Consider the following 16,291-nt stretch of genomic DNA (forward strand, 5'->3'; position numbering starts at 1 on the left):
AGGCTAGCATAAGGAGAGCCGGAGTTGGCGAATTTTTTATTGGGAGCTAATTCATCTGGACAATAGATTGAAAAGAATAGTCCCTTAGTTTCTATCATGGAGTGTATGAGCAGGAAAAAGAATTCAAAAATGAGAAAGGGGGAAAGAGGGGAAAAGAGAAAGGAGAATGAGGGTGGAAGAATAAAAGACGGAGGATGGGGAAAATATACAAACGTAATTTTAGTCCCGATTTGTCCCGCTTAATCTATATCCAAATTAGAGAGCTTAGAGATCAGTTCATAATAATTAATAATAATTGTGGTATCCAAGCACTTACTAAGTGTCAGGCACCATTTTAAGTGCTGGGGTGGGTACATGATATTAGGGTTGGACACAGTCCCCGACCTAAAAAGGACTCACAGTCTTAATCCCCATTTTACAGATGAAGGAACCGAAGCACAGAGAAGTTAAGTGATTTGCCCAAGGTCACAGAGCAGACAAGTGGCAGACCTGGATTAGAAGCCAGGTCCTTCAAACGCCCAGACTCAAGCTCCATTCCCAGGAAAGGGAAAGGACAAATGTTTAATAACATTAATAAAATCACAGCAGCTAACTCAAACTGGAACATGTGGAAATTATATACTGGCTGCCAAGGGCAGGATATGTTTCAACATCATCAAGTGTTTGTCATTTCTTGGGTGCCCAGAATTTTCCTCTTTACAGCACCTGATGATACACTCCTTTCATGAGAGGTTGGTTTTTTTTTCCGCTCCTGTAAATTAAGAAATATTCAAAATAACATCTCTCAGTATCGCTACATAGCTATGTACCACGTGAGTCTCCCTTTACTTTATTGCAGTGCCAAATGACACCTTATTCAAGGGTCTGAAGCAGTACTTACCTATTAACTTGTCCAGGTCTCCTGAGAAACCAGAGAGCCATTCCAATGGTACATTGGGTTCTTCACTATATTAAAACAGAACGTAATATAACATATATCCACTTAGTGTGAAGCATGCAAAGTGACCTGTTTCTGGAGAGAAGAATCTTCCACCTCCTTTTCCTTCAGCCTTTTAATGCCTTTTCAAGTTTATCTCGGGCCTACGGTTAAAATTCAGCATTCGTGATATGTCAAACGTTTCACGGGTACAGACTATGATGGGGAAAAACAAGTGATTTCTTTTTCAATTCTTCAGGACTCACACGTGAGAGACTTTGTCCCTCAATGTGGAAGAAATTCTTTTCTGTAGTTGCTTGCTTAGCTATCAGCATACCAGCTCTGTCTCCACATTGAACCCCTTTTTAGAAGAGCCACCACAGCATGGTATAGAAGAGCCAGCAGAAGAATTACTCTCAGCTACAGGCCAAGGGGTGCGGACCTTATACGTAAAGCATCTGTGCAAATGTGATCCAATTATAGAGAGTTTAGAAATCAATAGATCAGTCAGTGGCATTTATTAAGTCCTTACTGAGTGCAGCGCACTGTAGTAAGCACTCAGGAAAGCAATAATAATAATAATGATGGTGTCTGTTAAGCGCTTACTGAGCGTCAAATGCTGTTCTAAGTGCTGAGGTAGATAAAAGCTAATCAGGTTGGACACAGTCCCTGTGCCACATGGGGCTCACAGTCTTAATCCCCATTTGACAGATGAGGCACCTGAAGCACAGAGACATTCAGTGACTTTCCCAAGGTCACCCAGCATACAAGTGATGGAGGCCAGATTAGAACCCAGGTCCTTCCGACTTCCAGGCCTATGCTCTCTCTACTAGGCCACACTTGAGTAGGTGGACATGATCCCTGCCCACAAGGAGTTTTCAGTCTGCAGGGTGAGATGAACATTAAAGTAAATTACAAGGAGGGGAAACAGTAAAGGATATGTAGAAGCTCGGGGCTGGGGTGAGAACCAAAGGGCTTAAGGGGTAGAGATCCAAGGGCAGAGGCGAGACGGAGGGGAGGGGGGTAGGGGGAGCTAGGGGAAAGCTTCAGTAGCATAGGGCTGGCAAGGGTCTTCAGAGATATCATTTCTGCTCTTGAGCAGGGTGGCGAATGGTACTTGTTGCACCCAACGGAAAGTTAAAGAGCCTTGAGAGTTTGAGATAAACAAGGCAGCCCTCCGCAGCCAGAGAGATAAGTTGCTCAAGCAGCTGCTGAGGAAAACAAGGCCATGGATAAACTACCAGCAGTCCGATTGCCCTGCCTAACTTTGCTAAGAAGTTATTGGAAACACCCCATCCAGCATCATCCAAACTCCCACTCCTCTCCCTCCTTCCCCAAAGAAGCAGAGTTCTGAAACTGGCTTCTCTTTTCCCATTAAGAATCACTAGCATTTCACAAATAAAGGCGATCACTGTGTGAAAAATTATCTTTTAAAATGGAGTTTAATTTGCATATAAGGAAAGGGAGATTTATGACGAACAACATAGCGCAGCACTGCATCTGCCTCGTATCAGTCGTAATTTAGATTGTTTGTGACTGATCTTAAATTCTAAAGCACAGAGAAGATGAAGTGCTCTGTTGCTGTATTATTGTCAGGAGTCTAAGACTTACCAGAGATTTATTAGTAATCTTATCACAAACATGTCTCAAGTTTTTGCTTTTAATATGTGCCAAGCTCCTCTGAGGAATTTTCCTCACTGCAATTATATTCCTCAATGCATGCATTCTGAAGCTTAGTTGATTTCCTTCCCAAAATAAAGCGACCTATCATTACACTACAGTAGCTCTGGTACATTTTTCCTTGGCTACTTAATAATCAATGTATTCATCATTAAAATCTGAGCCCTGAAGCAATGGTTTTTAGCATATTCTAATGACTAGCGACTTGCAAATTACATTGACCTTTCATGTACATTCTGTAAGCACCTTGTTCTAATGTGTACTGTATTTATAGTTTGCCAATACAAACTAGCCAAAGATTGGATAATTACTGTAATCTATTAGCTCGATTGCTTTCCCTGCTCATTTGTAGCATGTGCCACGCAGGCCATTTTCCAAATCTGGTCTATCTTTCATCTCCCGCAAGCTCCGAAAGTAAGGGATACTTCATCTTCACAATATACACACTTACTAATGTATGAAGAGCAGCCCATCTCGGGCTCAAGGATGTTTCAAAAATAAAGAATCTTCTTTCCTATTAGTGTCATAACGCTATTTGTGACTGACAAAAAACACAGCTCCAAGAGTGTAAACTTTAGTTGAAGAATGTCAGGCCGAGTTCCATTTTCTAACCATTCCCCTGACCTCCAAATAGCATTTCATAGGAACTGCTTGTTTCTTCTCTTTGAAAGAGAAGATAAAGGCACTTCTCTTAAAACAAGAAACTTTTTTTTTTTTACTATAAGGAAATGTTTCAAGCAAAGCATTAAACATTTTTTTAAGCCCACTGTTGTGACTTTAGGGAGATAAGGGATATTGCGTGGAAGTATTAGCTCAAGTCCTCTGTTCTTTCCGTTGACAGTCTATTTCAAGACAGTTATGGATAGATAACATTACAGACACTGGTAATTAAAACAACACTAATTTTGTCTCAGTGGCTGCGCTTTGTTGTTGGAAATCATCTATCATGGCCTTCATGCATCACACAATGAGAAGACATTTGTCTGGTCGCATTCTGCTTGGTCAACAGTTTTACTAATATCCCAGCGTACCTGGATTCTATTGCACTTTTAAAGATGTAGTGCATTCATTTTTACTCTATTGCTCTGATTAATAAAACATTTTGCCTGCTTAGTCAAAACACACTGTATTGTCTCTACCACAGATACTTTTTTTTTCCTTTACACAGCGTTAATTCCCTTCCTTTTAGAACAAAAAAGCAATTCTTCCAGTCAAAGCACACTTGGGAGAAAAATTAACAAAATAAAAAATCAAGAACATACTTCGGGGCCCTCTCCATGAAGGAGAGCCGGGGAAAGAATGTTGAAAGGGGAACATGGATTTTTCAAAGCAGAAGAAACTCTTGGCCCCTTTAAGACCACAAATTTTTGACGACACATGATTTCGAATCCTTCCTGTGCATCCGTTTAATTGATTTATAGACATTCAATTTTACTTCGCATTTTATTACAGGTTCTATAGTTTAGTATTAGGAGTGGTAGCAAGCAAATGTTTTTATATTTCAGTAATAAAAAGAAAAGATCTATTCCATAATCCCATAGAGGAAATTGGAAATGGCTGAAACGAAAGCTGAAGAGTTTAGCTCCATTGTAATAAACTAAAACGAAGCAGTAATGGCACATTTCAAGGGAGCTTTAACAAATGACACAAACAAGACAAGAAGCAGATGAGATCATTTCACTTGAAACTCCAGATAGCGGAGCCTAAATGTAGACTCTACCTGCCCTAAAGCTAGCCTAACGCTACAAGGCAGCAGACTTCATTTTCTCGATGGCTAAGTCAGACCTTCCAAGCTCACCTGGCCCTCTCCAAACTTACACTATCAAGTGTCTAAAAGGTGAGAAGTACGGAGTGTTCTTTATTCTGTTCCCAGACTGATCACAGCTCTTCCTTGCAGCAGACATACATGTAGTTTCAGATATTAACTGAAACTCCAGCCGCCACAACTCTCCTAATTGCTCTCTCAGGGAAGGAATCATAAACGCAGGTATGGATGACACAGATGTAACTTCAACTCTATGCAGGCAGAAATCCTACATCAAAGCTATTTGCAAAGTGACATAACCAGTTATTAAAAAGTACATTTTTATTATATGCTAAAAAATTTGCATTCCTTAGAAACCAGGGGAACCCTGAAATGTACTAATTGACAATTAATGACTTCAAGTGAGAGGAAAGCACTTAAATAAGAGTCCAACTTAAAAATTGTTTGAATCAGGTTAATAAATTCAAAAGCTACTGCAGCTAAAAATAGCTCAATTTAAATAATCTTAACACCACCGCGGCCTGACACTATGCTGCCGAGAATAATCCACACCCCGGAGCCCAGCGAAACTCAGACAATAGAAGGTTTATGAGGTCAGGCAGACTTGCACGTCTCCTCCAAATTCTCCTTAAATAAAGGTAAAATATAACTTACTGACTTTTGGCAAACTTTATCTTCCCCCTAAAGAAATTTAAGGTGATCTGTCAACCTTCCTTCACACATACGCTTTCAATCTCTTAACCAGTAGTCTTTTCAGGACAGAGATGTAGAGAATGCTAATGTTGTATATATACCAAGAAGAGGTGTTTGGTTTCTGGGGTCGTGGGGCTGGGGGAATCTCTGCCTCTTGACCTCCAAGCTCTGTTTATGAGATATGCGAGGTCTCTTAAATATCCCTCAGAGGACTCGCTTTCCCGTGTTGTTTTGTCTTTTAGTTCTTTACAGATTTTAACACAACTTGAGGGGTTTTTAACCCTCTGGGAGAAGCATGCTATAACTGCCAAAGTGGAAATGGACAGTGAAAATGTGAATGTTGGATGGATTCCTGCCACTTGTGAAATATGTCATTAGTTGAGCAGGGAGAGGAATTTTGAAAACCCAGTTAGAAAAAGATAAATGCAGAACCAAACAGGCCTATTAAAAAGAATGCCAAGTGGGCCGAGAGGCCTCATTCTACCCCTGGCTTTCTCTTTGATGGGCCTATGTGAAAGACCTCCAGAGTTTAGAGTTCAGATGGAATTTGAACAACACGAACAAACTGCAGACGGTGCTAGGAACTTGAAGATCACAAAAACTGCACAGGCAAAGGCAGACTTCCCAGTGCAGGTCCTACAGAGAACTGAGAAGCACAACACATCTTTTCACTTTCTATAACTCATTTGCATGAATTTACTTTTTGCCTTAAGAGGTTGTTGCAATGTGTGTTAAAACACACAGTGCAATTTTATCTCCATAATATCACAAAAGAAATATTATGTTAGTATAAAGTGTAAAAAAATGAATCCCGTTCAATTCACAGCACAAACACTCCAGTGTAGCACTGCTCAAAAGCACCACCCAAAGGTGGAAGAGATGTAAAGACATTCGGAGAATTGTCTTTTTTGTTAATTTCAGCAATATCTGAATGTAAAAAATGACAGTGTCGTGGAAGTTGACAGAGGCTTTTGATTGAAGTGACTGATTTCCACAGCTGCACCTGCAGAAAATTGATGATAATGCTGTCTCAACCATTCATTATGATTTGGAACTTGACTCAGATGAATACTAGATTTATAAATTTGCTAGACATGGATTGTAGAATAATATGACAAAGTACTGTTTTCAGATGAAAATTTCTTTGACCTAATTTTATCAAAATCATGCAAAAGCAGGGAAGAGCATTCACGTCTGAACTCTTCTGGAACAGCCAAATTGGAATTTTTTTTTTTGATTCTACAAAATGAATTTAAGTCAAATTTTTATTTGAACCAAATTTGGCTGCCAATCGGGCAGACGTTATTAGAATGACAAATCTAAATGATATGGTTTTTATTCGCCTATTACAAGCAATGATCCTTCCTGTTAATAAAGGGAATTTCTCTTTTGGGTAATCACGCTTAAAATATTGTAAAACTGTAAACAGCGACAATGCATCAGTAATGGAAAAAGGCATAAACAAGAACATCTTGGGATGGACAATTTAAGAATACCAATCTACCACACAGAGAACCCACACACTTGTGTTTAATAAACCCGTTTCAATAAGGTTATTAGCTGACTTGGCTGCCATTTATGCTTTCAGATACATTTTTCCTTTAAAATATTTGACCCTTAAGGCTAAGAGCACGAAAATCTACTAAGCACACTCCTTTTCCATTTTACTTCAGGTTCCTTATATGCTCTAGCTTTCAATGTTTGATTCTCTTAACATTGAATGGCAAGGCTCAATGTACTATCATCACTTAGGGGAGGTAGCTGAGTGGGAAAGAATTTGCTCATTTCATTGTTGACATGAGATGTTCACCGAAATGAAGAGCTACTGTAAGTTTATCGTTAAATTGAATTACTGTGCTGTGGACTAGAATCCTAGTAAAAGGTACGACATAAATACGGTAGTTAAGTGCTTTCCGTGTGTCAAGCACTATTCTAAGCACTGGGGACGATACAAGTTAATCAGGTCAGACACATTCCCTGTCGCACTTGGGGCTCACAGTCTAAGTTGGAGGAAGAACAGGCATTGAACAGGTGAGGAAACTGAGGCGCAGAGAAGTTAAGTAGCTTACCCAAGGTCACACCGCAGGCAACTGATAGAGCTTGGATTAGAACCCAGGTCCTGTGACTCCCAAACCCATACTCTTTCCACCGGTCCTCGCTACCATCCCTGTCAATCAGGACAGACAGGCATAGGGAACCAAATACTCTTGTTAGAGAAACAAATCTCACTTCCAGGAAGAAGGTTCTCTTTGCAGAGTGACAGGTACTAAAAACATTCAGAATAAATATGTATTAATGCACAGGCAGAACTCATACAAGTTTAACTGCATAAAATGGTATAGAAGGAAAATGTACAACATACACCTACATACACGAACAGCTACTTAGAAAAACTTCCGAATCTCAGTGTCAAGAAATACTGCTGCATGAAGATTTCACCACCAATAGATTATAGATTCCAGTTGGATTAGACTTTTTTCTCCTTCTTGACAATTCTCTGAAAATTCATTCATTCATTCAATTGCATTTATTGAGCGTTTACTGTGTGCAGAGCACTGTTTTAAGCACTTGGGAGAGCTCGAGATAACAGTAAACAGACACATATTCCCTGTCCTAATGACTTTATGGCAAAAATAACCGAAGTTATTAGGTAAAACCAATTTCCAAGTGAAGAATGCAAGGCCTCTAAATGGAATTATCTTTTACCATATTATAAGTGAGCTGAAAAATGTTCATGTTAACTCTCATTTTTTTTTTTCTGTAAACTCAGGTAAAATGAAGAGGTTGAATGAATTACAAATGAAATGACTGTAGAATTGTGTGGGAATCTCTGACTACATAAAACAATCCATTTAAAAAATCAAAATGAAATAGATACAGCGTGTAAATGCCCAGTAAACATAGCTTCAGATTACATCTAATCACTTGAGTCTCTCATAGAATTTTGTTTAAACTAAAAGTTTGAGCCACCCCAGTTACCTACTCCTTGAGAGATGAAGGAAGGAATTTGTGTCACGAAGATGATTTACTCTTAATTTGAAATCAGGGTCTCTGGTCTGATTGATGGGGAACAACACAACTAAAACCTCAGAGCCATTGAACATCTGCAACACTATCCCAGATTGGAAGAATGTAACTTCAGGTCAGACCTCCAACTGATTTCCCTTACCTACTCTCACCTGAAAATGGAAATATCTCTGGTGACGGGGGGAAGTGGCGTGACCACAACTAACCTTCAGTGCATCTATGCTCCACCCTTTGAGGCCAAAGACAGTTTTGGAGAGGGGAGAGCTTTCCTCAGTTTTAGCTCAGATTCGAATTTTTAAGTGCATTCTTTGAAGGGAATTTGCCCGTAATTGGTTATGAAATCACCCTCAGGATTACACCAGAAAACCCAAAACACTAGTGTTTTTCCAATGCTGTGTGCATGCTGTATATCTCAATAGAGGTGAAGCTGGTCGCTATATATACAAGCACATTTTTCACTTTGGGCATTTACTTTCTCTTCCTAAATCTTGACTATCACCAGCTGCAGACTGTAAAAAGAATTTGGTGCTTACCTTGACATTCATCTTCTAAAATCCTTATCCAAGCATTAATCATTTCCCCTTCTTCATTTACTCTTACAATTCTTCTTTTTTCCCTGTTTTCATAAATCCCCCCACTTTAAACTTTAAGGAGTCTACATGGTTTCATTCTAAAGCCCTCTTTTGGCAAGTGAGACTTTATTAAGCTCATCCTTCATCATCTGTGCTGGCTTCCCCATCACCTCCAAATCCACTTCCAAATTGCCTGTCTTTGCTGTCCAAACTCCTGCTGGTCTTTCTAATGGGGCTGCCTCTGCTCTCAGTTGAAGCTCTTATGAACTAAATTATTTTCTATTGTGTCCTGAGAAAACCAAGGGCAGATGGTTAAGGTTTAGTATGCAAATTCCCATTAAAACAGAAGTCTATTAAGAAAGAAAGGCTGGACCTGAAACTGGAAACTGGAAGCCTGGGCCTTGCTGTATGTCTCAAATCAGAGATCTGCTCCAGTCTGACAACTATTTGAGAGACCAGAGGAAATGAACTGGAATTAGTCTTGTGCTGTCCAGGACCTCTAGGGCTTTGGTGGGGAAGAATGAGGAAGGGAAAAATAGGAAAAGTTTTTAAAAGGAGTAAAAATAACAGTTTTCTCTAGGGTCCCTAAATCCAAAAGTGGAGAGAGACAGAATTCAAAGATCCAGGAATGGTAGATCTTAGAAAGAGCTTAAGAGACCTAATAGAAAGTGCATGGGCCTGTGAATCAGGATATCCCAGTTCACATCTTGGCTCTGGCCCTAGCCAGCTGTGTGACCTTGGCCTCTGTTTCCCCACCGTAAAATGGGGTTAAGACACCAGGGCTGGTAATCGTGAGCCCCAGTGGGACAGAGACTGTGTCTGATCAGATTATCTTGTATCAGCCCCAACATTTACCACAGTGTTTTGGCACATAGTAAGCCGTTAATAACTGCCATAATAATAATCATTATCATCTGCTATTATCATTGTTATTTTTTCCAGTGTGTGAAGCAGGAGAGCCCCTCTGCTCAACTGTTTCTTCCCTCATCATAATCTTCGGCCCGAACAATACATGGATGCATGATTTGGGTTAGTGGATTGTTTGTCAATATCTGCTTAATTCAGGTGACAATTTTCCCTACATTGATAATAGCAGTTTATTAAAATTATATCTGGAGAATAAATGGGCTACTTCAACAATCTACATAGTTCAGTTGATGGGGAACCATTCAAAGACCTTTAAGAAACTATAGGGCGAGGTCGTCACACAAGATAAGACACCGTACCTATAAAACAGGTGAACCACACAGTTCTAGCTTATATGGCCATTGCTTTAAAAGAAAATAATAACATTTTAAATATTTGCAAGAACAAAAAAATCGGCAAAGGTTATGGTCAGTTCCGCCCTTTAGAACATAAAAAAATATTCCGTGAGACTCCTAGGAGATAGTTACACTTTTCAGAAATTGTTCTTCCCATTCAACACTTTCACCTGAGTTATCTATGGATGTGAAAAGCATTCGGAGAAACCATCTTTGGAAACAAATGGGAAGTGTAGAACCAAAACCTCAGGCAGGACTGAAAGTCTATTACTCCAAATGGACCGGGTTCCCGGCTCAAAGCCCACGACTGGATGTAATGATCACACCTGCAAATATACTTATCTAACTGGGAATAGTGCTTTCCGAAGCACATTTATGTTTGTGCTGAAAGAACACGCTCCCAATGGATCATCTGAAAGATTACTCCACTATGGTGTATGCCTGACATTATTTAGCACAAATGTCACATATCACAAATATGGGCCAAATAGTATGTAAAGGAAAGGCTGCCTTTGGCAGCATAATAGCAGCCGCCGCACAATGCTGGGAGCCTGGAAACGCAACACCCTTGGGCCCGCTTGGCCCCAGCCATAGAGACGTATAAACAGCTTGAGTAGTACAAGACTGGAATGCGATTGAGCACTTTTCAGCCGAAGAACTGAGCATGCTCACACTGGAACATTCCACTGCTTCAGAGCCTCAGGGGGGGGATTATCAAGTAGCGGGGGTAATTGAGGGAAAGAGCAGAGTGTTGTCAGGCTGGATCCCAGGCCAGCTCTGCAGGGAAAATCCTTAGACTCTCTCCCTTTTCTCTCATCTAAAAAGGAAAAAAAAATCCTTACCACCCATTAGGGAGTTTGCCTTTTGGTTGGCTAGCTCCTTTCCTCCCTCTCCTCCTCTCCTTCAGAACGCCATGTGGAACGGAAGGACGGAGGAGAGGGCGTCAGCGTATTGATACCCATGGCCATATGAACTTTCTAATTTCCTCCTTGGAAAAGCATGCCTTAGCCAGAGACCTAACTCTGCCACTCTATTATCCTTGAATGGGAAGAAATCTATCAAAGTTATCCAGGATCCATAGAGCCACCGAATATATCACTTTAAGTTGCACCCAAACTGCCTCAAACACAAAGGGGGGCAGGGTAGGTGTCTCTGCCTTCAAACCCTGGCAATTTTTATTGAGTCTTAATTTAAATGTATTCTGTTGCTATTTTCCATTCTCGGTGGTGACCGAGAAGAACTGGACACCCTTCATTTAGAACTACTCCACACCAGCACAGTGTGCTTTCCCAACATTTAATCTAACAGCAGTTTTCCCATAACAACGCCCACAGAACGGACCCAATACAATATTTGAAATATCATAACATTTTTCTCTAAATGGATTTTTACATATTGAAATACTATAGTTGAAACTCAGTGGGATGAAGTCTGCTCTTCGATTCTCATGTTCATCTCCCACTGATTTCAACAAGGAAAGAATTAGGCCCCAGATGGTTACTTTTATTATTTTTTCCTCCAAAAAGCGTGCATCAAGTCGCCAGAAGAGGATAATGAAAGAATTCACTTTTTCCTAAAAATAAAAAGAAAGGGAAAAGAAAAAAAATCCAGTGTGTTTGTATTTAAAAATCCTATTTCGGGAGACCACTGTCAATATATTGGTTTTAAGAAAATGGGAATCATGCTATGGTCATCTAAGTGAAAATGTTGTTTTTCCAAATTGCTATTGCCATCTATAAATGTAACATCCAGCAATAAACTGAGAAAGATACTATGCCCTTGTGTACTGATAATTAAAATAAGAACATCTTTGGGCTAAATTAAAATGTGTAAAAGCCAAATTCTTATAGCCTACATGAAATTACAGGAGCTACAAGTGAATCACTAAACTGGGATTAAAGTGTTTCTTTCATTGCTTCATGTACCTTTCCTTGATCACAGTTTTACATTTTCACAAATCTATTTGGTCCTTTTTTATGTCACTAAATATCTCAGTTCCCTTTTACTGCTCCCTTATATATGCGGGTAGGTAACAACATGTAAACAGTCTCCAATCATTTAAAAGAAACGAACATTTTTAGTGCTTTTGATGACACTTATTACCAGAAATTATGAACTAAAAATCTGAAAAGGATATAGAGTAATATATCACATCTGCTGCTCTTCTTGTTTTCCTGAAAAAATTCCATACACCATAGTATCAGAAAATCAAATCTCCCTATCCAGGACCACAGGTCATAATCTATAGATTAAAAAGACTAAAATACTTCCAGAACTTTATGTGGGTTTTTCCTTAACCCGTGACCTGCATAATCCATGAGGTCCCCTTGAACTGAATGCTTCTGAACTGCCCTTTTCTCCTCTATACTTTGAACATAATAGGTGTTATTACCCATAACTTTTTATTTAAAGGAATTGTGCAGCTGGGAAAATGAATGAATTTAATTATCAATGCAGTGTGAAAAAAATCATTAGAGCAGGAGCCTGGAACACCACATATTAAAAATAAACAAAGGCTATTAAAAAACAGTTTCAAAAAGGAATGTCAGTTTTTCTTCAATTCTTAAAATGTAAATACAAAAAAGAAAACCATATGTAAACATCTATACTTACTGAAGAAATTACTCTTTAAGAAAATGCTAAATGACTGACTGGACCATTTAACTTTAAATCTATACTTTATGTGGCAATATAGGAAGGTCATTTGATTGCTATGCATAGAAAAATGAGAATTCTAATATGTTCTCAAAGTTTCACCTTCATAAGACAAAATTTTCATTATAAAATTGCATTTAATGGTAGGCACATAGAACTTCCTTCTCGGTTGTACAATCTGACATTTCTACCACCCTGGAGAAATGTCTCCTTCTGAAATACTGTGAAACTCTATTTTAACTAAATAAAAAAAGCATTATATTAATATTCCCTCGGTGGCTGTAGAGTGAAAACATTTATTTAGATGTAGTATTTGGGGATAAACACTAAGTAAAGGTGCCTTCAGATATTTCTATTGGCTGAAAAATGGTGAGAACAGCTATGCTTTCCGGGCAGGAGGGTGTGCTGAAATGCAGGCTAGAGTCTCGGCATTTCCCGGTTGGCTTTTATAATAGGGACAGCCAATTTACCAGTGACTTCATTGATTCTCAACTGGATTTGGCATAATGGCCATTTATTTGTAGACAAAAAGCCAAACTAAAACTGGAGAAGGGAAGATTAATGAAAAGCAGTGTGACCTGGTGGAAAGAGCATGGGCCTGGGAGTCAGGGGAGCTGGGTTCTAATCACAGCTCTCCCACTTGTCTGCTGTGTGACCTTGGGCAAGTCATGTAAATTTTCTGCATCTATTTCCTTATCTGCAAAATGGGGATTCAAAATCTGATCTCCCTCCCACTTAGACTGTGAGCCCCAATAGGGACAGGGTTGGTGTTTGACCTGATTCTTTTATTTCTACCCCAGCACTTAGTATCGGGGTTGGCATTTAGAAAGTGCTTATTAACACCTACCACTATTATTATTATTAAGAGGCGCTTATCACTACATGACGCCTGCTGGATGCCTTGGCACCAAAGCCCATACAATAACACCTCTATGATCTTGGCCTTTCCCATGACGATCATTACCAGCAAAGAGAGCCGTTTTAACCCCTGGACAGAAGGGGAAGATACTGTAGACCCAACAGCCCCAGGGAGGCTCTAATGGTGATCTCATCATTTTCAACAGAAATCCCGGAGCTGTTGGGGAGGTTACCACTCTCAGGTGAATCTCGAAAAACCATACACATAAATAATCCAACCCTGACCCCTTCCAGGGCCGATTGCCCTAGCGTAGTCTGGGAAGGTGACTCACCTAGAGGAAAGAGCACATATATCATGGGAAGAGCAAGAGGACAAGCTTTGACTGTGGGAATGGAAGGAAGGAAAAGGCTCATGGGACTTTCCTTTACCAGATCCCACCCTTTTTTAGTGGCATTTGTTAAGTACTTACTATGTGCCAAGGACTGTACTAAGGACTGGGGTAGTTAAAAGCTAATCAGATTGGACATGGTCCATATTCCACATGAGATGCACAGTCTTAATCCTCATTTTCAGATGAGGTAACTGAGGCACAGAAAAGATCGCATAGCAGGCAAGTGGCAGAGCCAGGATTAGAACTCAGATCCCCTGACTCCTAGGCCTGTGGTCTTTCCACTAGGCCACGCTGTTTCCCTTGGGCCTTTCAGTATTTCAATCTTTCAGTTAAATGGGGCAGGCAAGGAAAGAAGGACAAGAAAACTAATTTGATTCTGAATTCTGTCTGAGGTGTGATGGTAACCTGAATTGCCCCAATAAAAGGGAAAGGGCTTTGAAGTCTGAGAGTACAACTGTACATCACTGGGTTGTCATCAGCCATGAAAGCCTGAAGAAACGTCATAACATTGGCAATCTAAAGGAAGACTGCCAGTTGCCGTGGTTACTGAGCACTGAGAGTTGTACAGGACATTTCAAGGCCTTTCCAAATGAAGACAAGAACCGATAGGAGAGCTAGCCCTCAGCCTTGGTATTTCATCCAGGGCTTGCTCTATCTTTGGGAAATCCTAAACAGCCCGTTTGTGACAAATGTTCACAGACTGGAGGTGCTGAAAAGCAGAACAAATTGTGGAGTCTCGGTCCTTCTGGCAATTCCCCAGAAGAAATGGCTGTGTTCTAACCCACAAGCACAAATAATCAACCGGAATAATGAAAATGATCCCCTGACAAAAAAAAAAAAAAAAAGCTGCAATTGGAAGAAAGCCCTAGCAAGACCTAGGATTTTGCTCAGAATGTCTCCTTCAACCAGACCGTGTTTTATTTTTATTTTTCTCAACACTTAGCACAGTGCTCAGCATGGATAATTAACACAGTAGATCCATCTATCAAGTTAAACTCCTAAACACCTATACTTGGTTCTTAGGGCCTGTTCTACCACTTTACTTTAATTAGTGAGATAGACCAGATCACAGCTCTGTGAGGGAAGAACATTTTAATAACTGCCTCTGGAATTACTGCTTTGGGTCCTGGGAGTGCTGGAGGGTGGAGAGGTGGAACAAAAATATTCAACAACAGCTCTCAACCTAATTCAATCCCACTATGCCATAATCAATCTATCAATCAATAGTATTTACCGAGTGCTTACTATGTGCAGAACACTGCACTAAATACCTGGAAGGGTAAAATACAGTAGAGTTGCTAGACGTGATTCCCGGCTCACAGGAGCTCACAGTCTAGAGGAGGAGACAGATATTAAAATAAATTATAGATAAAGGAAAGGCAGAGTCTAAGGACATGTACATAAGTGTTGGGTGGCTTGGGATGGGGTGAATGTAAGAAGCTTAAGGGGTACAGATCCAAGGGCATAGGTGTCACAGAAGGGAGTGTGAATAGGAGAAATAAAGGGTTAGTCAGGGAAGGATTCTTGGAGGAGATGAGGCTTTAACAGGGTTTTGAAGGTAAGGAGAGTGGCTATCTGTCAAGTATGAACGGGAAGCGAGCTCCAGGCCAGAGGGAGGATGTGGACAAGGGGTCGGTGGCAAGACAAATGTGATCAACGTATGTAAAGTGAGTAGGTTGGCATTAGAGTCGTCAAGTGAATGGATTGGGTTGTAGTAGGAGATCAGTGAAATGAAGGAGGAGGAGGAGAGCTGATTGAGTGCCTTAAGGCATTTCTGTTTGATGGGGAGGCAGATGAGCACCTGTTGGAGGTTTTTGAGAAGTGGGGAGATAGGGACTAATTTTTTTTTTAATGATTGGGGAAGTAGGGTGAGGTATGAACTGGAAAGGGGAAAGACAGGAGGCAGTGAGGTCAGTTAGAAGGCTGATGCAGTAGTCAGAACTGGATAAGGGCTATCCACTCCTAGAACACTGGCACATCTTCACTAAGTTTCTGAAGAGTAGAGTTTGAGAAAGGAAACCTGAAGAGATTCAAAGCTAATCTGCTGGCAAAACATAGCAGCCTCTGCTAAGTTGGGGAGAGACACTAAGAAGTCAATATCAACATCAGCCTAATTATTAAAAGTAATAATACTTATTAACCACCACTACATCTTAAGCCGTAGGGTAGACAGAAGATAATCAGGTCATACACACACATCCCACAGGGTCTGTAGTCTGAGAGGGTAGGGGAGCAGGTATTTTATCCCCATTTTAATAATAATAATAATAATAATGTTGGTATTTGTTAAGCGCTTCCTGTGTGCCGAGCACTGTTCTAAGCGCTGGGGTAGACACAAGGGAATCAGGATGTCCCACGTGGGGCTCACAGTCTTAATCCCCATTTTACAGATGAGGTAACTGAGGCACAGAGAAGTTAAGTGACTTGCCCACAGTCACACAGCTGACAAGTGGCAGAGCTGGGATTTGAAC

The sequence above is a fragment of the Ornithorhynchus anatinus genome, chromosome 11 (assembly GCF_004115215.2).
Source record: "Ornithorhynchus anatinus isolate Pmale09 chromosome 11, mOrnAna1.pri.v4, whole genome shotgun sequence".
NCBI lineage: Eukaryota > Metazoa > Chordata > Mammalia > Monotremata > Ornithorhynchidae > Ornithorhynchus > Ornithorhynchus anatinus.